This window comes from Aethalodelphis obliquidens, unplaced genomic scaffold (genome assembly GCF_003676395.1).
Source record: "Aethalodelphis obliquidens isolate GAN/ISIS:26980383/991018 unplaced genomic scaffold, ASM367639v1 scaffold34, whole genome shotgun sequence".
NCBI classification, from domain to species: Eukaryota; Metazoa; Chordata; class Mammalia; order Artiodactyla; family Delphinidae; genus Aethalodelphis; species Aethalodelphis obliquidens.
In genome coordinates this window covers 1,919,489-1,943,978 of record NW_020837978.1, presented here as the reverse complement: position 1 = coordinate 1,943,978, position 24,490 = coordinate 1,919,489, and the positions used below count along the sequence as shown (strand labels likewise).

The 24,490-nt window shown below is 49.7% G+C and overlaps 2 long non-coding RNA genes across 7 annotated transcripts; both read left to right on the top strand.

Moving 5' to 3' along the window:
- The first annotated feature begins 3,691 nt into the window (after positions 1–3,691).
- LOC113631671 (uncharacterized) lies at positions 3,692–17,642 on the top strand. Its single transcript, XR_003437492.1, has 2 exons — positions 3,692–4,609; positions 16,203–17,642. It is a non-coding gene; the product is annotated as an uncharacterized LOC113631671 (long non-coding RNA).
- Positions 8,452–16,051, top strand: LOC113631670 (uncharacterized). Of its 6 annotated transcripts, none has more exons than XR_003437488.1 (6): positions 8,452–8,773; positions 10,284–10,538; positions 11,336–11,450; positions 12,014–12,441; positions 12,545–14,091; positions 15,115–16,051. It is a non-coding gene; the product is annotated as an uncharacterized LOC113631670 (long non-coding RNA). The 6 variants fall into 6 exon arrangements; XR_003437487.1 differs by having other exon boundaries at positions 8,543–8,773; positions 9,395–10,538; XR_003437490.1 differs by lacking the exon at positions 8,452–8,773 and having other exon boundaries at positions 8,780–10,538; positions 12,545–12,850.
- Positions 17,643–24,490: the final 6,848 nt, after the last annotated feature.

The following is a 24,490-nucleotide window of genomic DNA, read 5'->3' as shown; positions in this document are numbered from 1 at the left end:
CAGAGTGCTGGCTCCCTGGCAGCTTGTACTCACCTACCTGGCCTCACCGGGGGTCTGAGCTCCAGGTCAGGACCTATGGCATCTAGCTTTCATTTTCTTCCCCTTAAACATATAAGGAGAGTTCTACGTGTGCTCTTTATTCAAACTTCCCCATAAGTTTGTATTCTACGTCTGTGAGTCTGTTTCTCTTTTGTAACTAAGTTTGTGTCCTTTTTTAGATTCCACAGGTAAGTGTGTCAACTGAAAAAATACGCACAACCTAAAAGTTGAGGGTTATGTTTTATTGGGCGGAAATGTTTAGGACTTAAGCCCGGGAGGCAGCATCTCAAGTAACCCTGGGAGAACTGCAAGGCAAGGAGAGACCAGACGTGGGCAACCGCGAGGGACTGACAGCAGTTAAAACGTGAAGCTGAGATGGACGGGATCCTGCAGCTCAGCCCCTTACCTGTTGGACAGGACGATCTCACATGTACGCGCACATATGCACACACACGGGCACACGCACGCACACACCGGCCCAGGTCTGTGCCTGCCTCATCCGGGTGGCAAGGCGCTCACGCTCGGGTAGGTCAATGCACGTTCTGTCTGTGTCTCTGTCATCTCTATTTTGCTGAATCCTCTCCCTCTTTGGGTCTCTTTAGTTGCAGTCACACAGCTGGTGGGCCCAGTGCTTCCAGTTTGACTCTGCCTCTCTGGCCCCAGCCCTTTATTTCCTGAAGTATCTTCCAGTGTAAGGTGAGGTGGGAGTTCCCAGGGCCCTCAGGCCAGCCTTCCCGTTGCTGCAACACCCTCTCCCCAACCCCGCACAGGCCCCGCTCACCCCGAGCAGCCAGGGGCTCCAGAGAGGCTTAGTGCCCCGAGGGCACCGAGGAACTGACCGATTACTGGCGGGCGCAGCCGTGCCAACAGTGCTGCCATTGTGCTCTCTTGGTCGACATTTACACACACTTTTGTAAAACTTAAAACAATTTGCACTGGTTTGGGCTGCTGTTATATATTTCGAGAGTGGCCTTTACACTTTATTTTTCTAATGTGAGACACTCCCTCTCAAACTATTTTAGGAGGAAGCTTAAAATAAAACATTGAACAGCGGAGATGCTCTGGTTGAAACAGTTGTGCCCCAGCCCCCAGCCATACCCGTCCAGCTCTGCTCTCCTCCCATGCTGCCCCCAGAGATGCAGAAGGCCCTCCCCAGGCTTAAAGGAGCAGTTCCAAAACTGCAGTGCCAAGCGCCTTGCTGTCCACTGGGAAACTAGAAGAAAGATCAGATGACGATCCATCAGCTTATGAAAACGAATCTATAACAGTACGGCAGTTCCTCAAAAAATTAAACACAGAAGTACCATGTGAGCCACAATTCCACTTCTGGGTATGTTCCCAGAAGAATTAAAAGCAGGGTCTTAAAGAGATATCTGGGGCTTCCCTGGTGATGCAGTGGTTGAGAATCCGCCTGCCGATGCAGGGGACGTGGGTTTCTGCCCCGGTCCGGGAAGATCCCACATGCCGCAGAGTGGCTGGGCCCGTGAGCCATGGCCGCTGAGCCTGCGCGTCCGGAGCCTGTGCTCTGCAATGAGAGGGGCCACAACAGTGAGAGGCCCGCATACCACAAAAAAAAAAAAGAAAAAAAAGTAAAAGCGATATCTGTGTACCCGTGTTCATAGCAGCATTAGTTGCAAGAGCCAAGAGGTGGAAGCAACCCATGCGTCCTTCAAACGATGAATGGGTAAACAAAACGTAGTCTACACATACAATGGAAACTCATTCAGCCTTAAGAAAAGGACGGTAAATCTGACACCGGCTGTAACGTGGATGAACCTTGAGGACATGATGCTCAGTGAACTAAGCCGGTCACAAAGGACAAACACTGTGTGATTCCACCTATGTTAGTATGTAGAGTAGTCAAATCCAGAGACAGAAAGTCGAGGCTGGTTTCCAGGGGCTGGGGAAAGGGAAATGGGGTGTAAGTTTTTTTTTTTTTTTAATAAATTTATTTATTTATTTTTGGCTGCGTTGGGTCTTTGTTGCTGCGCGCAGGCTTTCTCTAGTTGCGGCGAGCGGGGGCTACTCTTCGTTGCGGTGCGCGGGCTTCTCATTGCGGTGGCTTCTCTTGCTGCGGAGCACGGGCTCTAGGCGCGTGGACTTCAGTAGTTGTGGCACGTGGGCTCAGTAGTTGTGGCATGTGGGCTCTAGAGCATAGGCTCAGTAGTTGTGGCATGTGGGCTTAGCTGCTCCGCGGCATGTGGGATCTTCCCGGACCGGGGCACGAACCCGTGTCCCCTGCATTGGCAGGCGGACTTTCAACCACTGCGCCACCAGAGAAGTCCCGGGAGTTAGTTTTTAATGAGGACAGATTTTAAGTTTTGCAGGATGGAAAGACTTCTGGAGAGGTTGGAGGTGATGGTTGCACAACACTGGGAATGTACTTAATGCTACAGTGTCTCAAACTGTGTACTTTCAATGGTTAAGGTGATAACTTTTGTTATGTGTATTTTACCACAATCTAAAAAAATAAAAAATAAATGAATCTGTGTGTGATGATCCTTGTCTCTGGGTGAAGTTTCCAGTAACTTTTTTTGCTTATCTTCTAAATTCCCAAGCGGGAACATGTATTTCTTACCTGGTTTTAAAACTATGAGCTAAAAATATGTCTCTGCATATAAAAAAGGATAAAATAATAGAGAAAAACAGCTTGTAGGTTTATGGGATTATGGATGATTTGTCTCTTCATTTCCCAAAATGCCCTCAAAAGCAAGGTGACTCACGGAAACAGGAGGGCATTGATGAAATTCAATATTTTATCGAGCTGTAGCCCAGTCAAAAAAACACCTTACTCTTATTAAGTAAGATTAATGGAAATAAACATTAGTGTTGGACTTACGGTAATTTGCTAAGCTTATAATAAGCAAGAGTAAACTGTAATAACTTTTGAGTTAGTAACAAAGCTTCTTTCGGGGCACCTTCTCCCCTTTTCCTATTCTCCAGGGTACATACAGATGGGTCCTTTGCTTCTTACCTGGGCGCATGCATCAGAGCTGCCAGGGGAGTGCTGGCGGCCGGACCCTGATCAGCACCTCTAGAGGAAGCGCCCTCCCCAGGGTTGCAGATTCGAGCTTGGCTTTTGTCATCCCTGCCAGGCGCCCCCGGAGGCCACACAGCCGTTTCAGCCCCTCGAGCAAAAAACGTATGTCTCTACGGGGTCCCCCAGATTCAAAGTAAGGTTTATCTTTTCCTTGTAGCCCCATTTTACGTTGGACTGGCTCAAACCTACCTTCCAGGTTTGGTGAAATCTGCCCAGCTGATGACATGGGGATCAAAATGTAGTTTTTATTTGCGGAGAGTGATATTCTTTATTTGTAGAACACTGTTGATGATGATAACCCAGACACCAAAGTGAAGGCGAGCCAGCCACTCGCGGGTTTTATGTCATGGTTTGGGCTCTGGAATCACATGGCAGGTTCATTACTGACATCTCCCCGTAGCTAAAGCAGGGTCACCCCTGCACCGCCCCCAGTGTGTGCTTATAGGGGTCCAAGAGATGAGCATGTACGGTGCCGGCACAGAGGAGTGCTGTAAAGGGAAGGGGGTCTCCAGTCCACAGGTGTCCTGTTGCCCAGGGTCACCAGTCATGAGCCCAGGCAGCTAGGATTGGCTGCTTGTGAATGAACAGGTATATTAGTTTCCTGTAACAAATTACTGCAAACTTCCTGGCTGAAAACCACCGAAGTGTATTATCTTACAATCCTGGAGCTCAGACAGTCAGAGCAGCCTCCTTCTGGGGGCTCCAGGGGACGAGAACCCGTTTCCTTGCCTTTTCTGGCTTTTAGAGGCTGCCTGATATACTCACGTCACTCTGACCTTTCCTTCTGTCCTCACTTCTTCTCTGCCTCTGACACTCCCGCTTCTCTCTCATGAGGACTCCGTGACTGTATCAAGCCCCCCAGACAGTGCAGGACCATCTCCCGCTCTCCAGATCCTTGACCACATCCGCAAAGCCCCTCTTGCCACGTAAGGTGACCCAGTCACAGGTTTAGGGGGTCAGGATGGGGACATCTTTGAGGGGCCCTTATTCTGCTGGCCACGCCCCGCGTCCACTGGCAGGGGTACTGATGGCCAGGCGACCACAGCAGAGCATGGCTCCAGACCTTTCCTGCTGGTCCTCAGGGTCACTGACGTGCCTGTGTGGCAGGCGAGTGCCGTCAGTTTCTGAAGAATGCTGGGTAGAGAGGACAACTCAGGAAACCTGTTTTCCCTGCCCCTGAGTCTCTCCTCCGCCCTGGCCGTGGTCTTCCTGGGAACAAACGGAGACAAGTCTGCCCAGATGGCCCAGAGGTGTGTACCCATCACACAGGAAGAACCAGGTATGTTTTCTCCTGTGATTCCATAGGGCTGATCTTTTCACACTTTCACACCAGCTCATGAAAGCCAGTGGGGCCTGCAGGTGGCAGGAGGGGCACCGTGGTGATGAAGAAAGGGCAGCCTTGGGTGGAAAACTGAGCTGTGGAGGACAGGGCATTTCCCAGTGTCACGGGAGAAATCAAGTCACAAGTTACTTTCTCTGGACCAGAACCTCAATGTATTATATAGCAAAATTACATCTCTGATAAGGAAGGTAAGAGTACAATTCTGTTTCACAAAAAGGCCAAGGATTTCAACCTTGTTTTATTTTAAACTTTGGCTAAAAGTGTGCTTAAAACTGAAATGCAGCTGTCCAAGTGAACTTTTTGAAAACTGGGTCATTTTTTGTGTGTGATTGTGCAATAGTGAAAGAAGAACACAACACAAACGGGACCTTACGTCTTCTGGAATTATTTAGGGGGAATACATCTCATTGCTCTGAAGGGTTATGTGACCTTATGGACAAAGGAAGTAGTGGATCCTACTTTAGGGAAGTGGTCCTTAGCGTCTTCCTGTTTCAGGTTTCTTTGACGATCTGGTGAAAGTGTCCTGGAACATTGCCATCTGTACAACGTTAATATAATTAATATATGATCGATATGATATATATAATTAATATGGAATATAATTAATAATAACAATAATATGGGGGGGTGCACTCTCCCCTGAATTGCATCCGTGGATCCCAGTCGGGCTTCCTTCCAGCTCGCTGGAGCACATAGTCTCTGGGCTGGTGTGGGATCAGGGAGGGTGGGATCCAGGAACAACGTAAATTCTCGCTCTGACTTGACACGTACTCACAGTCGGGTCTGGAGAACTTCTGTAAAATTGCTGGTGAAACATTTTCATTTTTATTCATGCTCTCTCCTGTACTCCCTGGGCCGTGGTAGATTCAATCCCAAAGGCTTGTTTTCTCTCTCTCTCTCTCTCTGTCTCCTGCTATCAAGCTCTCCTGGCCTGAATAAGTCTGCTACACTGGGTCTCAGCTGGGGGCCACTCTCCCCCCTTGAAGGCAAGTGGCAATCTCCGGAGTCATTTTTGGTTGTCATAATTCAGGGAAGTGCAACTGGTATCTAGTGGGCGGATGCTAACCGGCCTGGTCTTGCAGAGGCAGCAGCGAGTGGCGGCATGAAGCGAGACCTTGATTCCCTGCCCAGGAATTGAACCTGGGGAGCCTGGATGGAAACCAGGAATCCCAGCCACCAGACCCCCTGGCTCTTGCCCAAGTGAAAAAGGCATTTCTCACGGAGGCAAAAACTGCAAAAACAGGTACAGAGTTTATTATTAAAGACATAGCACAACAACAGGTGGGAGAGCACACAGAGAAACAGTTTGTTTAGTTAAGACAGAAGCAGGGCAGAGATGCACACAGGGAGAGGAAGGGTGTGGGCGTCCCCCCTAGCGACGAGGACCCCAGTAAAGAGGCGGTGAAGTCATTCATATAGGGCGGTCCTTCTGGGTCTCTGTTCACCTTTGGCCAATTACCTGGTTTCTTTTTCCACACCTGCCCTGCCCTGGGACCCTCCCCAGCATGTGTGCCCAACTTTTTTCCAAGATGGGATTTCAGCCCAGAGGCCTATGGGACGGCCTTAGCATCACCTATTCTGGGGTGGTGCCCCCTCCTTTTTGACCCCCAAGGAGCCTTTCTGCGCATGTGCAGTGTCTCCCTTGCCCCAAGGATGGGAATTATGTGACCTGTTGATCTATTACTCAAACAAGGGTTAGCCCCTCTCTGCTCCTGCCACGACTGCTATCTTCAGGCGTCCACAGGAGACAGAGCCTGGCTACTTACCCTGTTTCTGTTGTTACTTCCATTTTGGAGAGCAAACAGGAGGCTGATTGTAAATGTCTAAGCTGGAGCCCATCTATCTCCTGTCTCAGGAAATGCAAACAGATGGCTAGTTGTGTCTGGCCTGAAGCCCACTTTTTCCTGCCCCATGAAATGTAAACGGGAGGCCAGTGGTAAATGCCTAGCTTGGGGCCCATCTGTCTCCTTCCTCTGTCCTACAGTGCACAGGGCAGCCCCTTCAAGGAAGGGTCATCTGACCCCAAATATCAATAGTGCTGCTGTTGAGAAAGGCTGAGCTGGACAATTAAATCAACCCCCTTTTCACGTAGGAACCCACCAAGTCTTCAGCACGGAGATCTGTTTGGAGGTTGCTCTTTGGGGGATTAGCGGGCGATGCTCAAAGCCGGTGGTGGTATTTTCTGTTAACAAAGGTGGAGACGGTCACCAAGGTCCCCATCATTTCTCAATGAAGTTAACAAACGCAACACGCAGCGTTTTCTTAGAACTGCTGACTGGCTCTGTGAAGCAAGTATGTGGAGTTGCTGTCGGGAAGTAGTGTTCACACATTCCTGAAAAGGAAAACAAAGGAAGAGAAGAGAATGAAGTAATACTCTACTGCCTTAAACATGTACTTAGAGATACACATCTGCAACTACAATTTTGAATTTTAATATTGTTTCTCAACTATGTCTTCTCTCTCTTTTTTTTTTATTGTTTCTGTCTCCCTGGTATCAATCCCAATATGTCCATCCTCCTGCACCCAAACCTGCATCTCCCCCCTTGACTCCCTGTCACCCACCGTGCTGTACAAGGACCACCCTGGATCCCCCCCAATCTTACCTCAGTTGTTGGGCAGGTTCCCCACCAAGATGTCGTAAATGTGCCCCCTTCTGAGCTGCACTGCTACTGCCTGGATTCAGAGTCTAACTGTACCTTCTCCACTACCATTTTAACTGCTTCTTAACTGGTCTCTGCAGGTCCAGTCTGGTCCTCTCCTGTGTCTCATGAATCCACACTCTGACAGAATAGTCTTTCTAAATAAAAATCTCTTCATGAAACTGAAGCTTTAAGTCTGCATAGCTTCTATGAAATTCCTTAGTCTAGAGAAACCCCTCCATAAGGCAATACTTGAAGTCAGCACATTTTGGCCGTGGAATACACAGGGTGGTACTGCTGTGAGATCAGCGAGCCGACGGGGGCTCCCGGCCCTCTGCCTGGTCAGCACTGCCAAGCATTCCTCTGCGGGACTCAGACACACCCTTCATCACGGCTCTTGGTACCATCCCGTGGAGGTCACCTGCTCTGGGCTTGATCTCACTGGGGTGATGCTGGGCCCTTTGGTTGGCTGGGTCTTCCTGGACAAGCGCTGGTGATTCCAGGAATCTCCTGGTTAATTGATGTTCATTTTTGAACACCAGCCTGATCTTTCTTTCAACGTTGGGGAATATTGGGACGCAGGGAGCCTCCTGCCACCTTCTTGGTCACATGGCTCCTCCTTCCCTCCACCTCCTGTTTCCTCTACGGAAGCTAAACGATTTGAAAGCACGAGATGCGCAGAGGACGGGAGCTGACCGCCACGCACTTTACATCGGAAACCAAGGAATCGCGGGCGCTTCTCTCTCGATTTCAGTGTGTCGGGTACCCTTCCTGATTTGGCCCAACTTACATGTCGAGGCTCCTTCCCTGCCCCTGTGTCTCCCCAAGCCCCTCCCTGAGAGGCATCCCCCCGAAACCTCCAGGCCGTTCGCAGAGGAGCTTCCTTGCTCCCTGTGCTCTTCAGTTACCGGGAAGAGCTCTCTTTCCGACTGAAGAGCTACAGCGTTATTTGATGACCACACCCCCCCCGAGTCCTCTCAGTCATTTAACAAATACCTTTCGGACACTGTGGTTGATGCTGTGGACACAAAAACGAGTCAAGGCGAGTTAGGCTGTCCTCAGGCTGGTCATCTCGTGCGGAAGACAGAAGATTCTCCAGAAAGTCCCTCTGGAGTTAAGCGTCTGATGGGGATTTTCATGGGGGGTATTTGGGTGTGGCTGCCACCATCTGTTTTCTCATAACATCTAGAAAGTACCTCTGAGCGTGTGTCTCATCAGACTGTGAGCCACCTCAGGTCACAGGTCACATCCTCAGCTGGGACCCAGCCAGCGCCCGGCACGTGGGAGGGGCTGAGACTCCTCTGCTCGCTGAGTTAACGAGTCTTCATTATGACAGGACGCAGCCCGACTTGGGGAAGCACTCCTGGAAGAAACATGTTAAGAGGGGCAAAGAGGTCTTCAACGTTACGGAAACCTTTGCAGAATAGGGCCAGAGTCAGTGTGTGTGCTTCGTAGGCTGCTGAGAAATCCTGTCTGAGTGCCTGCGGAGCTGTGATTTGCTAACAGTACCTGTAAAGGACACAGGAAAGGCTGCCAGTGCGACGTGTCAGCCTCACTGGACATTACAAGGGAAAGAGGGACTGACCTTGGCTGTGGTCTCCTGGCGGCTGCTGCTGTGACCCAGTTACCGAGGCCTGTTTGTGGGTGCTTGCCAGATTTTCAGGCCAGCAACACAATTGTTATCTCTCTTGGGCCTGTCAGATCATGAAACAGGTACTTTGAGAAACACGTAAACCTCCTCCCTTCTGGACGGTGCTGGAAAATTCCCGAAAAATGCTTCCTTTGGGGGGGCCTTGTTTTTCCCTTATCTGGCAGGATCCTTAACATTCAACCGGATAGGGAAATACTTTTCAGATACAATCGTACTTTCTTAAAATAATAAGACGGGGAAGATTTTGACGGGAAAAATAAATAGCATTTCAAAATCTCTCCACTGTTAATCTATCGCTGAAAGGACTTCACATCCCCTATGTATCTTTTATTGGGAGGAGAGGGAGAAGAAACGAAAAGCGTTTTCATATTGAGAGTTCTGTCTTTTTGTCCTTGGTTAAATCCATCTTCTATCCCTGGGGATAGTATCTGTATGGGAGGGAAGGTTCCTCGGGTCTTGGCGCACAGAGGCTGCCCGCATCTGTGTTAGAGGAGAGAAAAGGCAGAGAGCTGAGAAGGAGAGAGGAAGCTTGCAGGAGGGGCTGCAGGCTCCAGGGCAAATTGGCTCTGCAAAACCGGAGCAGGTAGGGGTGTGGGCCGGGGAGGATGCCCGATTCATGTTTGCTGGTTCCGGGTGTAAATGAGCTCACCGCGGCTGACTTGAGGTTACCACATGTTTAACAGCTCGCCTGCAGGAGCCAGGTCCAGCTCATCGCTGCACAGGACGCTGCAGCGGGCCTGCCGATTTCCCTGACCCTCCTCCTGGGATCAGAGGCACTTCCCTTATGGGAGCACGGATGAGATCTGCTGTTTAGGAGAGGCTGGGACTAGAGCTAGTGTCCAAGCAGTTGTCACTGGGAGAAGCGCTCACCTGGACTCCAGGTGGCAGGAGACGCCCAGAAGGAAGGTCCTCTGGGAATGGCCTGGGAGGTCTGGGGGGCAGGGGAGGGGGGTGCCTCAAGGAGGGAACGGGGGAGAGCACAGTGGCAGGGAAGGAGCCTCGAAATGCAAGAAGAAGCCCCCTCTCTCCTTTCTTCCTTCCTCGTGGACGCGTAGAACAAGGCAGGGCTCAGACGGCTGGACGCTAACTCGCGGGCAGGCTGTTAGTTGGTGTGTGTGGGCAAACAGGGATGGCAGAAGCTGCACCCCGTCCTTCCTGTTCCGGGGATCCCCGAGGCCCTTCTCTTCCTCAGTCAGAGACCTTCGTCTGTCCTCTATCAGACCATCCTCTGACTCACAGTAATGCGTATGACACGAATATAAATACAGCAATTGGCTATGAGAATACTTGAAATTAAAAAACATTTAAAATGAGTTTAGGGCAAATCGTTCTTTTTAAAATCTCTGCTTGTCTCGGGTGTTTCCTAGCTGTTTTACTCCTGTGTCCATAGGGCAGGGAAAACTCCAGAATTGGGGCAGAGTCTTGGTGTATTTATACAAAGCAAAAGAAGTCTGTGGATTTTCTTGAACCAGAACTCAGTGCCTAAGCGCTCTGGGGCACGGGCATGAGGAGTGGGGTGAGGGTAATACGTGCGTGTGTAGGCTCACCTAAAGTTCAAGTTTTCCTTCCCAGATTAAAGCTGGAGGAGAGCTGTGCCTTGGAGTCTTTCCTCTGCAGTTCAAGAATGACTGGTGTGTTTGAGAAGGCCAAGGCCGACTTTCCTGGAATGTTCACTAGGGAGCGTCACCCAAGGTTGAGCACAGCGCTCAGTGGAGGCCAGCGAGGGAGGCAGCGCTCAGCACCTGGTGCTCGGCTTCCCTCCCTCCATCAGGTGCCGCGAAACCAGCAGCATTTCGCTCTGCGGCAGGTTCTCTTCTCCAGAAAGAGGTACCCTTGCTATCCACACACCTTCCCCTCTGCCGACCTTGCCTTAATTGAAATCAGGGATCCAATGAGTGCAGCAATTGAAATGGCCAAAAAAGTGTGTGCTCAGTGCTTTTGAACGTTCGTGCTGAGCATCCCGCAGCTGCTGGGAGCAGCCGAGGCGTCAGAGGTGTGACGGGTGTGGCTGAAAAGGTTGTGTCTGTCTTGCAGCATCTGGGGCACCCCTGAGTGGTCCTGCCCTCCCCACATACCCTGGGAAAGCTCCCTTCCCAGGCTGTGCCCGCCGTTTTGGGGCGTCCTTGGAGCGCCTCAGTGGTCCGTAGGAGCTTATGACAAATGCAGGGTCTGGGCCTCACCCTCAATCTAATACACTTTGATGAGACGCCAGGTGAATCACAGGCACATCAAAGTCTGGGAAGCGCTGTCAGGAAGGAAGCAGCATTGTCTTCCCCTTGGTTGAAGCCCTGAGCCTCTCCGGGCGTTAGCTGCTTGGAAAAACTGTTTCCCCTGCCCCTCACATTGAGGCCGGCTTCAGACTGTCCTTGGAATTTGTGAAATGTCCACACCTATACTTTATGGGCTGTTCCTCAAATTTGCGAAGTGTTCTCAGCAGGGAACAGCTACGGCTTCATATTGTCTGAAAGGCAGTGGCTGCCTTTACAGTGCTGGGGGGACGGGTCCCCCACTGGGAGGCATGGGAGGGGGGCTGGGCTGGAACCGGCCCCTGCTCTAGCAGGATGGGGAAGAATGGATGAGTAATGCTGTTTCATTTCCTTTCATAATCTGACATTTCTCCCCAGTTCCTTCCCTATGCTGCTCACCAGCCCCCCCAAAACACACACACTCCCAGCAGTTCTGATTTGCCCCATCTTCTTCACAGCTCGGCTTCTCCTTTCTGTAGAGACACGGAGCCAAGTAAGTAAGCAGAGCATGAGCTGCTTAATCTTATTTACATGTGATGTATTTATTGTCTTTCATGTCCTGTAGGACTTTTAAAATATATAACACTTTATGCCACTTTTAAATGAATCATTGGGAATTCATGTCATGCTGGGTCCTGTAATCACAGGTTTTCTAGCTCAACTTTTTGTCCAAGACCTTATGGAGATGGAGAAAGGGAAAGGCGGGAACTAGAACCACGTGATTAGAACATAAGCAATGATCTTAAAGCATTGTTAATGTGTGATAACTGACATACATTCAAAACACTGAAACCCTGAAGTTTGTAACCCCTTCATATTCTGGAATGATGCTGGAATCAGAAGACAGGAGTGATACCTAAAAGGATAATATGCAAAGCGATATTTTAGCCTTGTGCATGATTTTATGTTTTCAATGTACTACATACGTATAGAACTGTTCAAGTTGTTATTTCCAATATTTATATTAGAAAAATTATATAGACACTTGATAATTTTCACCAGCTTTTAAAATAACACTTGTACTTACTGTATTGTAATAAATTTCACTTTTAACAGAAAAAAAGAAAGAAAGAAAGATATCATCCTGTCAACATGCTTCTGGTGGCTGGGGCCTCTGGCCGCCGGCCTGGGGTGAGGCTGACACAGGAGGCATGGGAGGAGTGTGGGCCCTGATGACCCTGAACCACTGAGACCCGCTGGAAGCCTGCCCCCCTCGGAGGCCCCGGCCGAGCCCCTCTGACTCCGTATCTGTTCTGCCACTCGGCTTACAAGCCAGCCCCACAGCCCAAGCCCGGCGGTGGGCAAGGGCTCGGACCCCAGGGACGCTGGCCTCTGTAAGTGGGCTCGGGTCCGCTGATGAGCGGCGGGCCCTGGAGGACAGGAGTCCTCCGTCCTGGCTGAATCGGCCCCGCTACAAAGAGCCCCAGGCCCTCCGCACCTACAGCAGAAGCGCGCCTCTGCACCTGTGTCCGCTTCATGCAAGTGTAAGAACCCAGGGGTCCGGGTCCTCTTCGCCCCTCTGCACGCGCCCCTGGTGTCCCTTCTCACTGGACACAGAGCCACCGGCAGCCGCGCTTTCCCTTTCAGAACCTCGCCTGCCTCTGCCGCCGTCCCTGTCCCCGCCCCCGTCCCAGCGGTCGGGGTCCCGGCGGAACCGTGCGTCCCGGCGGTGCGGGGCTGGACGGGGCTGGGCGGGGCGCGGGGCGGGCTGGGCGGGGCGGGGCGGGGCGCGGGGCGGGGTGGGCGGGGCACGGCCGCCCGCGGCGCCAGTTCCCGTCCGCGCCCCGCCCCGCCCGCGGAGCCGGGAAGTCCTGGGCGGTGGGCGGCACTGGGCGCTGCAGCGGCGGGGTCTGCGCCTCGGGCGGTCGGGGTCCCGCGGAGCAGAGGAGGCAGGTGGGCCCGCGCGCGCGTGGGGGCCCCTCCCGCAGAGCGGGCGGGGCGGCCTGTTTACCGGAGCGCTGGCTGTGCGGCTCGGGCCGGGGCGCGCGTCCGGGGCGCAGGGTCTGGGAGAGTCGCGCAGGGTGGGGACTCAGACGCCGCCTGAGGCCGTGATGCTTGCGTGGAGAGGGAAGGGTGAACGCCCTTAACCGGAGTCGGGCAAACAGTGCTTTCGGAGGCTCACACGTGGCTTGGAGGGGCTGCAGGGGTTCCAGAGGCCGGGGCAGGAGGCTGGGTCGTTTAGGGCAAGTGCTCTTTGCGCTGATCCCAGGGGCCGTGGGCGGGTTAAGAGCTGCGTGGAGGGCCAGGACGACGCCTTCCTCTGCGCAGAGTGTATGTGGGGAGAGGTGGGGGACCCGTTCTGTCCTGAGGCTCTCAACCGGCGGCGCGGAGGCAGCAGGCAAGGCTTGGTGGTGACGCGTGTGATGGATGAAGGGGGCCTGAGGCCACTGGTTGGGTGAGAGAGGGTCTCATTTCCAAGGTGGGCCGGAGAAATGTGGGCTGGGGGACGATGGCCGTGCCTCGTTCAGTTTCAGATGTGCCCCCAGTTTCAGACGACCTGCCCACCAGCGCGAACACCGCCGACCTCCCCGCTTCACAGACACAGCCTCCCCGTTCTCGCTGGCTGTACCCCGTCACCCCGACTGTCCTTTCCTGGACCCCCCCCTTCCTCCTCGCCTTTCCACTCCGATGTCTCCCAGGCACTCGTTTCCCCTGTCATGCTCAGCCTACTCTGGAGGCTTTGGGTGGGAGGAATGAGGGAAGCTTCCAAATCCGTGTTTCTGAGTCAAAAACAAAAAAAACAGAACAAAACAATGCACACTGTCTCGGCCCCATTTCCAGTGACCAAGAGTCACCGGAGGTCTGGAGAACAGGAAGGGCAGGCGCTCTGAGCTGGGTTATGGGTTATTGGATAATGCTTGGCCAGAGGGAGCCGAGGGCCGTCCCCAGACTGAGCAGCCACTGTAGGTGAAAGTTGTTTGCTTCACAGCCCATTTTATACCCGTTTCCAGGCTGTCTGGATACAATTCGGCATCTCATACATTTTTCAAGTATCAGCTGGCACATGGGGAGACCATGGCCTGAGTCACAACTGAAAATCTCACGAGGAGTCTTCACGTCTGCAAGAAGAGACGTGGTGGGCTTCCATGGTGGCGCAGTGGTTGAGAGCCCGCCTGCCGATGCGGGGGACGCGGGTTCGTACCCCGGTCCGGGAAGATCCCACATGCCGCGGAGCGGCTGGGCCCGTGAACCATGGCCGCTGAGCCTGCGCGTCCGGAGCCTGTGCTCCGCAACGGGAGAGGCCACAACAGCGAGAGGCCCGCGTACCGCAAAAGAATAGACGTGGTGTGTGGGGACCAGGCAGAGTACCTACCAGTTTTTCATCTGGGGTTTCCTCCCCTTCCTCCTCCCTGACCCTGTCCTCCTCTTCAGATGGGAAAGGATTGGACTTCACTGCTCCCAGGAGCCGTGTGTGCGCGTGCGTGCGTGCGTGCGTGTGTGTGTGTGTGCGCGCGCGTGCGCTAGTGCACCTGTGAGTGATTTCTGTTGATTTTCCCAAGGCTCTCGAGCTGGCTTGACCTGCTGCCAGCACCACACTTTGCTAATTACCTTAATATTGGACTTATTTTTTGGATGGAGAGCAACAATAAGTGGATCTTCCTCCATAAAATATTTTTGAGCTTTAAAATGAAAAAAAAGTACAATTCTAAAATTGCCATGTGTTAGGTCAACAGCATTCAGGGTTTATTGAGGTGGCCTCCTTCCTCTTCGCTCTCTGGCTCCAGACCCAGCATCTTTTCTGGAGGCTTCCAGAAGTTCATCAATGCACTCACGCTGTCCATGGCTGGTGATTTCCCCTTCGAGCCATTCGTTGTGGCTGCCTGTGCCGAGTCGTGGAATGTTTGCCCTGGACGTAGCTTTGGGGCATTTGACCACATGAGATGACGTAGTCTCTCCAGCCCATCCCTCATTTCCTGTTTGTCTTGTTCTCCCACCTGGAGCAGAGTTTTCCTTGAGTGACCGGGAAGTGGTTCACATCACTGACTTTGCAGATGTCCCGATGTCACCACCCGCGTGTGTGATTTCTCTGTATACCAATCCAAACTCAGAAAATTTGAAAAAAGAATGTTTGGTTCTAGACTAATCATCAAGGATGTTCCAATAAGCCCTATCATGGTTGATTCATCATGCTTTGTATTCTCTACTTTTCCCTGAAGGTAAAATTCCAGAGTTATTGTCGGGTAACTCAGTTGATGCACAGACCAGGCTGGTCCTCCACGTGTTCAGCGTCCTGGGAGCTCTCAGAAGCCGTCACTTAGGAATTTTCATGGAGCGTGATCGATTATTAATTTGTAGCCCCCCTCCCCACCCTGGAGCCTGGGGGATGGGACTGAAAGTTCAAACATCTCATCATGGTTGGACCTTTCTGGAGAGCAGCCCCACCCTACAGCCATCCGGGAGCCACCAGGATTGGCCTCCTTAGAACAAGTGATGCTCCTGTCACCCAGGAAGTGCCAAGGGATTTAGGAGCTCTGTGTCGGGATCTGGGGGATGGGCAGAGACCAATACATATTTCTTATTATATCACAGCATTTATTGTATATATGGCCAAATTGGTGAACTCTTAGTCATTTAAGAGTTTTCAATACATTCTCTTGGGTTTTCTGCTCTGTGGTTATGCAAGAGGCAAATGACCTTAAGAGGGAGCACATCCTTCTCATACACTCCTGGTTCCTGTTTTTAGAATTTGTTTTTTGTTTTGTTTTGTCTTGGTCTTTTTTGCACTATCCAGGAATTCTGAGACAGAGTGTGCAATCACCATAAGAATCCTTGTGCTGCCCTTTGTTATAATTTAGAGCTTGGTAATTCCCAGTGCCCATCAGACTATGAAGAAGTGTGGTATAAATTCGGCTTTTTGGAGGGAAGTTAACAAGACTTTTTGGAAGTCTTTCAATTTCAGATGAATGTTCCCTTGGGGCCAGCACTCTCACTTTTAGATTATCTGTTGTACAGAAGCATTTGCACACATGCTCAGATATGTTCCAGGTTCTTTTCTTCAGCATTATTTAAAAAATTCAGATCTACAGGGGTTTTAAGTTATTATTTTTAATTGTGGTAAAAACACACATAATATAAAATTTATTATCTTAATCATTTCTAAGTATACAGTTAACATTATTTTTTAATAGCAAAAAAGGAAAGAAAAAGAAAGGAAGAAAGAAGGGGAGGGGGAAGGAGGAAGGGTAGGAGAGGAAAGGAATACAATGAAATGGAATTAATCCAATTTTAATTTTTTTCTCCATAGGAGAAGAATGTAATTCATTTATATGATGGAATATGATGCAGGAAATTTAAAAAAAATGTGATTGGTCTATATGTCACTGAGACAAGCTTGCTCAGCTCGCCGCACAACAGCAAGATGAGGTGCTGAAGCAAGGAATAAGACCTTATTCGGAAAGCTGGCAGACTGAGAAGACAGCAGATGAGTGTCTCCGTCTTATGCGGGCTGGATGCCAGTTCCTTTTATAGCACAGAGAGGGGGAGGAGATGAGGAAGTAAAGTAAAAAGGCCATACGTTTTGCAAATATCTCCTGGAATGGCCAGCCTCGGGGAGGGGATGTGTTAATTTCTTCTTTCTTGCAGCCATTCACAAGTGGACAGGGGCCGGATGTTTCGCTGAACAAAGGCACTTCGGTTTAACATTCAGGCAGAGGGGCAGGATTCCCAGAGGCAGGGGAAGAGTAGCTCCCCGCTCGCCACAGGTGCCGTCCGCAGTTTCACTGTACTGGGCGTACGTACTTAAACATGCATGGCTTAATCTTTGAGACAAGCCTATGCTACAGGCAGGATCGACCAAGTAGAGAGAAAAAGATAAATGTTTCAATTCTGCTTATGAAGGTATAATTTACCAAATTCCTCTAAGTTATAATTAGTTTAAGGGGAAGGTTCTCCTTACACTTGGAAAACAGATTGAAACCAGTCATTTTTCAGATAGAAACTATAAAAATTATAACCATATTCACCAGTTTACTCAGTCCTATGTAACTAATCCTTTTTTAAAAACAGCTTTAAGAAGCCATCAATTTTCCCATTAGAATTCTTCAATTTCTTACCCAGTTCAGCATTATTGTCTGAAAGCCAGAAACTTATATTTACCCAAAGGTCCCTTCTATAAAACGTCTTGAAGAGGAAACATTTTTGCAAAGGCGTCAGAGTGAAACCATAACTGTCTATAATGACGAAAGACTTAAGAAGCACGTTTAAATCTGGTTACAATGCAACTGACAAAGTAACTTGGTTACTGCTGTGACATGCAACACTTTTCAGACAATAGCTAGAATTATGACTGATAACATTTTACCAGGACATATCAAATTTTAGGAAGTCCATATAATCCCTAGAATACCTCTACCATCTGCCATACAATATAACCTAAGAAGATTTATGACTTATTTGACAACACTTCCCATGTAATTCAACATACCAAGTGAACCTAATTAGTTCATATCTCTCTTTGGGGTGTTTCAGGGGTCCTTTGAACCACTTTGGTTTAATATTCAGGCAGAGGAGCAGGGTTCCCCGAGGCAGGCCATTACGTATAGACAGTATCCTTTTGGTGAACAAAAGCAACGGGAAGCAAAGGTTAAAGTAAAAGAAACAGATCCAACATGGAGTCCGAGTCGGCTCTTCCCTGTATGTGTGTGCAGTTCCCGAAAAAGATCACGAAAACAAATTAAGTGAAAAATGTATTTTGCGGGCTTCCCTGGTGGCGCAGTGGTTGAGAGTCCGCCTGCCGATGCAGGGGACGCGGGTTCGTGCCCCGGTCTGGGAAGATCCCACATGCCGCGGAGCGGCTGGGCCCGTGAGCCATGGCCGCTGAGCCTGCGCGTCCGGAGCCTGTGCTCCGCAACGGGAGAGGCCACAACACTGAGAGGCCCACATACGGCAAAAAAAAAAAAAAAATGTATTTTGCAGTACAATGTATATAGTATGATGTCATTTTTGTGAACAAAACCCTGTATGTGTACATGTGAATTTATATATGTGAATCCATAAGAAACAGTTTAAGGGGCTACATCTTTCCTGCACAGTGGTTATCTCTGGGACAGATTGGAGTAGGGGGTATAGGAGGAAAACTTACATTGTTTTACTCTCTATATGTCCATTTATTTAAATTTTTAACTAAGAAAATATAATTCTGGGGACTTCCCTGGTGGCGCAGTGGTTGAGAATCTGCCTGCCAATGCAGAGGACGAGCCCTGGTCTGGGAAGATCCCACATGCTGCAGAGCAACTAAGCCCGTACGCCACAACTACTGAGCCTGCGCTATAGAGCCCACGAGCCACAAAGACTGAGCCCACGTGCCACAACTAGTGAAGCCCTTGCACCTAGAGCCCACGCTCCACAACAAGAGAAGCTACCTCAATGAGAAGCCCACGCACCGCAATGAAGAGTAGCTCCCACTCACCACAACTAGAGAGCCCGTGTGCAGCAACGAAGACCCAATGCAGCCAAAATAAATAAATTTTAAAAATTAAATTAAAATTTAAAAAACGAAAATATAATTCTGTAATCTGCACATAATTTAAACAAGATCTCCAGAATACAAGCATTTGTGTAATACTGAGTGACAAGGTACTGAAATTGAAATGAAATCTACATAAATGGTTTTAAAAATATCCTTTTATCCTTGGTTTTTATAAGAGAATTTTTAACAAGAATGCCAGTCAAACATTGACCTTTCTCTTTTCATGAGTAAGGTTTATTTCCATTTTTTCCTTATTTTTCAGAGCCGTTTCTCATTCCCTGGTCTGTGAACTGACTTCATATCCTTCACCCATATATTCCCTAGGGTTACGTGCATGAGTAGGGGCATTTTATATGTGAACGAAATTCACCTTTTGTCTAGGAAATGAGTTTTCAGTATGTCCCTAGTTTGTCTTTTATTTTACATGGTGTTTTCACCATGTTAAAAATTTTTAAAGTTCATACGTGGTTAAATGTATCAGTCTCATAGTTTCCAGGTTTTGTGAATGCTTAGAAAGTCTCCTTTCCTCCAATATTTTAATGATTTGTTTTCAAGTTAAAACTTTGATCCATCTGGGAATTAATGTGGATAAAGTGTGAGGTCGGTACCCACCTTTCCCTGCAGACTGCAGCCTGGCCACAAGAGGCGTCCATAGAGCACCTGTGTACACGGTCTCTTTGCACTGCCCGCTCGAGCTGCACAAATGGTCGCCACCGCCCTCCTTGTTCCTAGATTCAAGAGGCTCCTGATAACTGGGCAACATTTGCTACTGTTGGGGACTTCCTCCTCCCAGGGCTCCCGATCGTCCTTGCACCTTCCTACCACTTCCTGCTTGGTCTCACGTCAGGCGCCATCCTCTGTCCAGCCTTCCAGTGCTCCTGCTGCTCACAGGGCTGGCCTGGCCCTCTCCCAGCCGCCCCATCCCGAGCTGACGTGCTTCACGTCTCTGGTCCACCTGCCCGCCCAGAGCTGACGTGTTGAGCTCAGGTCTCTCTCCTGAGCTCCCACATCTCCAGGTGCCCACTTCCTCCTCCATTTGGACACCCTGACAAGCGCTTCTGTGTCAGTTCATGCAAAGGGGACATCATCGCCTAGGTTCCCAACCCTCTTTTGTTTTCAGCTCTGGGACCGTAAGATCCACGAGAGCAGCAGTGGGGTTCACGCCATCAAGTCTGCATCCCGGGCACTGGTGCCTGGTGTTCCTCGTCAGATACCAACTGGAGTGACCTGAAGGCTACCAGGCCAGAGGCAGGGCACCTTCTCCCCTCTGTCACCCCAGCTGCAGATGTTGAGGCTGCAGACAGGCTGCCGTCCTTGCTCGGCGGGCGGACTCCTGCAGCGGCCTCCCCTCTCGTCCTCCTTTTCTTCAACCCATTCTCCTGATTGGCAGGGAGGTCTTGCCCACAGTAAATCTGGGTAATTCCAGCTGCTATAGCCTAACCCCGCAGTCTCTATAACTAACCACAGTAGAAACTATCTCTCGCCCACTGTAAAGTCATGGAAGTTATTCAGGTGGTGGTTCGGAGACCAAGATTCTGGCACGGTCAGCACCCACCTTCCAAGGACGCTGCAGAATAAGGAGCGTGCAGGGTGGTGCGTGGAAACGGCATCACATCCACTGCTCCTGCCAGTGAGACTGAACCTCACGTCCACACCTGACTGCAGGGGGGAGCCTAGAACATGTGGTCCTGCTGTGCGCCCAGGTAGAACACCTGAGACTTGAGATGAGCTTGGGTGGTTTCCCTTTGCCTTTAGGATAAAGATTAACAAGGTGTGTCATGAACTGAGTTGTCCTCCCCCCAAAGTTATATGTCAAAGTCCTCACCCCCAGGAGCTCAGATGAGACTGTATTGGGACATAGGGTCTCTAAGGAGGTAATTAAGGTTAAATGAGGTCATGGGGTGGGGCCCTAATCCGATAGGACTGGTGCCCTTATAAGAAGAGGAAGAGATACCGTGGCACACATGCACAGAGGAAAGGCCACATGAGGACACAGTGAGAAGGCGGCTGTCTGCAAGCCAAGGAGAGAGGCCTCAGGAGGAACCAACCCTGCTGAGACCTGGATCTCAGACTTCCGGACCTGAACTGTGAGAAGTAAATTTCTGTTGTTTATGCCCCAGCCTGTGGTCCTTGGTTATGGCAGCCCCACAAAGCAATACAAGGCACTTCCTAATTTAGCCACTATCCTCCTCATCCTTCGCCATTCCTCTGAGGACAGCTCTGACTCCATCCCAACTGAACTAGTCATAGTTTCCTGACTATCCCATGCTCTGTCTTTCCTCTGGGGCTCTGCACTTTCCACTTTCTACCCTTTCCCTTTCCACCCCCCTCTCCCTCCACCAGGCTCCCCAGCTCCGCCCCTGGCATCACTGGCTGACCCTCACTAAGCCCTGAGGGTTAAATGCTCCCCCTGTGTGTTTAATTCTTTGAAGCTGAAGCATTTGCTACACTGGATTCCAATGAACTATTGTATCTCCAGAGCCCACCACCAGCACCAGCTGTATAATTTATGAGGCCTGGTGCAAAATGCAATTGAGAGGTCCCTGGTTTGAATTTCAGGACAGGACAGCCGAACCCGGATCAAGGGTGGGTCCTTCTGAGTGCGGGGTCTTTTGCAAATACACAAGGTCATCTGCTTGCGAAGCTGGCCCTGCCTGGAGAGCTCTCATCTCACAAGCCAAGTACACGCTCTGGGTTTTGTAACACTTGAGCATTCCAACTTTCTAATTTTTGGCTAAAAAGGGAAAGAGAAACCACATTTTTTTCCTGATTCGTGTCACAACAGGATGTTAGAGTGGAAATCTTTCTGTTTCAGTTTTGCTTGAAACACCAACATACAAGTTGTTAAAGGCAAAAACAAAGGGTCATATAAATATTCACCTATATTTTTCTTTAGAGTTTTTATAATTTTATTTTTTGTTATTAATCCATTTTGGAATTTATTTCAAACTAACATGAGAAACCAAATTTTTAAGGTAATAGGTTTTTTGTGTTTATTAAAAATAGTAAGAGGTTTTCTGTGTTTATTAAAAATAGTGAAGATATTAGTTACTTCAGTTTTATTGAACAAAGACATGGTAGGACTTCCCCCAAATACCCTGTGTATGTAGCTCTGTCTTGAGGAACAAGTCGACTTGCGTGACTGGAGCAGGGAGCCCACAAAGTGCTCCAAACGTCCTTTTATTCATTAACCACAAATGATTCACACAAATATGTGAACATAACACTTTTATGATAGCTTATGCCCAAGGCACTTCTGTACATATTCAGATCGGATGTTCTAATCGTCGATTTATTCATGGTTGATTACTCATGAAGAGAGCAAGTTTCAGTCCACCAAATATTAATCCTGCTGCTTGGTCTCTTCCTACTTTTGTCACGTGATCTTTCCCCAAATGTAGGACTCTCCCAGACAGAGTCAACCCATCTCTGCTAAGACAGGAAGAGACCCAGTGGAGCTGAGTAAAAAGCTTTCCTTGGTGAACCATCACTGTTCTTGGAAGCTAAAGGGCAGCACAACAAACTGTGTTTTTCTTTCTTTGAAAGGTACTGTCTGTTGATAGAGGTGAAGGTTTCCAGTCATTTCTTACTGACGTTAGGAAACCGGGAACTGAGAACTTGCTTAGAATGGCTCACAGGTTTTTGGAGAGAAGACGTATGACTGATTTCCTCTCAGTAAGTCTTGCCTAAAGAGATCACGACTAATAAGAAAAAACAGCTGTGAACTTAGCAATGCTATGAGTAGGCAGGAGTAAAGACCCTTGAGAACCTCCAGGTTGGTTCTCCAACCAATTCTCCAACACCAAGTGTCCAAATCTTCAACTCAACTTTGTACTAACTACCCAGCGTTAGCTCAGCTCTCACAAGTTAAAGGGCTCAGCCCCACGAGACTGCCCCCGGAGGGGTGACTCCAGCTGCTAACGGGGTGCCCAGGATGCCTGTATTTCTACCCCGCTTCCTACAAACTCAGCGTTCCCACAGCCCACCCTACATTTGATAATTGGCGAGAATGACAAACGCAGGAAGGCACCCTACGTACAATCACTGGTTTGTTACAAAGAATATAACTGCATAGCCAAGGTATGGGGGAGGGGCACACAGCTTCCTAACCTCTTGGGGCACCACCCTCCCAGAACCTCCATGTGTTCACCAACCTGGAGTCCCCCGGACCCCACCGTTGAGGGTTTTATGTGAGCATAATGGATTCATCATCGGCCATGTGATGGAACTCGGTCTCCAGCCCCTTTTCCTTCCGCAGAGGTCTGTGGGTGGACCTGAAACTTCCAACCCTCCAATCACCCTGGTTTTAGGAGCTCTGTGCCAGGGACTGGGAACAAAGACCAAATGCATGATTTTTTATTATATCACAAACCTCAGCGAAAATAACCTCTTCGGGAGCCTGGAAAAGGGTGGGGTGACTAGTGAGGAGTCCAGCACTAAGCGAGCTCCACGCTGGATGTCAAAGGCAAAGCACATGACAGAATCCCACCTTTAAGGACCGTGAATCCAGCCACAAAACAAAAGTGACCACAGGGCCACGGTGGCTGTCCCTATGTCCCCTGGTGTAGCGGCCAGTCATGCCACGGTCTCCATCCTCTTTACGGCGTGGTCCTGTATGGACGACAGTCTGCGACAGTCAGTCGGAAATGCACTATCTCGTCAGCGTGATTTTTAGGATTTTCATTTCTCAGAAAAGTTATCAACCCTTTAAGGATCAGAAAGATTGTTTTAAGACTGGTCTTTCCCCTAGAGGCCTTTAAGGGGTCTTGCCAGGGGGCTTCCCTGGTGGCGCATTGGTTAAGAATACACCTGCCAATGCAGGCGACACGGGTTCGAGCCCTGTTCTGGGAAGATCCCACATGCCGCGGAGCGACTAAGCCCGTGCGCCACAATTACTGAGCCCGCAAGCCACAACTACTGAAGCCCACACGGCTAGAGCCCATGCTCCGCAACAAGAGAAGCCACCGCAATGAGAAGCCCGCGCACCGCAAGGAAGAGTAGCCCCGGCTCCCCGCAACTAGAGAAAGCCTGTGCACAGCAATGAAGACCCAACGCAGCCATAAATAAATAAATAAAAGGGTTTTGCCAGATATTTGATCCAGACGAGCCGGAGGCGTCCACATAACACATACATGCCTGGGAGGCAGAAAGGGCTGCAGGGAGAGATTTAATTCTTCTGTTGTTCTTACGATTTCCGTGGACACTTCTGCCACGCACAAATTGGTGAGATCGTTACATAAGGGAAAGCGCTCTATTTTTAATTATTCTGGGAGACAAAAAAGAAAAAAAAAGCGTTACAGCAATAATCATCAGCAAATGCATTTCCGTTCGGTTCTCTCTGCACTGATCTGCGGAGCAGTGACACGCCCCATTGTGCAGTAACATGCGCCTAGAAGCCAAACACTGCCTCGTGCTTGAGGCAGTTTCCTCTTTCTTTTTAAATTGAGTTATAGCTGATTTACAATGTTGTGTTAGTTTCTGGTGTACAGCAAGGTGATTCAGTTATATATATTCTTTTTCATAATAGGTTACTACAGGACATTGAATATGGTTCCCTGTGTACAGTAGTACATTGTTATTTATCTATTTTTTATACAGTAGTGTATATTTGCTAAACCCTCCCTTTTTTTTTTTTTTTTTTGCTGTACGCGGGCCTCTCACTGATATGGCCTCTCCCGTTGCGGAGCACAGGCTCTGGACGCGCAGGCTCAGCGGCCATGGCTCACAGGTCCAGCCGCTCCCTGGCATGTGGGATCCTCCTGGACCCGGGCACGAACCCGTGTCCCCTGCATCGGAAGGCGGACTCTCAACCACTGCGCCACCAGGGAAGCCCAATCCCTCCTTTTTTTAAAGCTTAATTTAACGAACACTTTGAATGTTGACTTTGGCCCAGATGCTGGGGATGTAAAAATGAAAATAAATAAATAAATAAAAGAAATTTGCCCCAGTATGATCTCACATTACGAGTGGCAATGACTCCTGCTTCTAACACTCCTTCCGTAGGGGCTGTGAGAAGCTTCCTTACTCTGTGTCCTGTGGGGATCAAGGTAGGACCCACCTCCCAC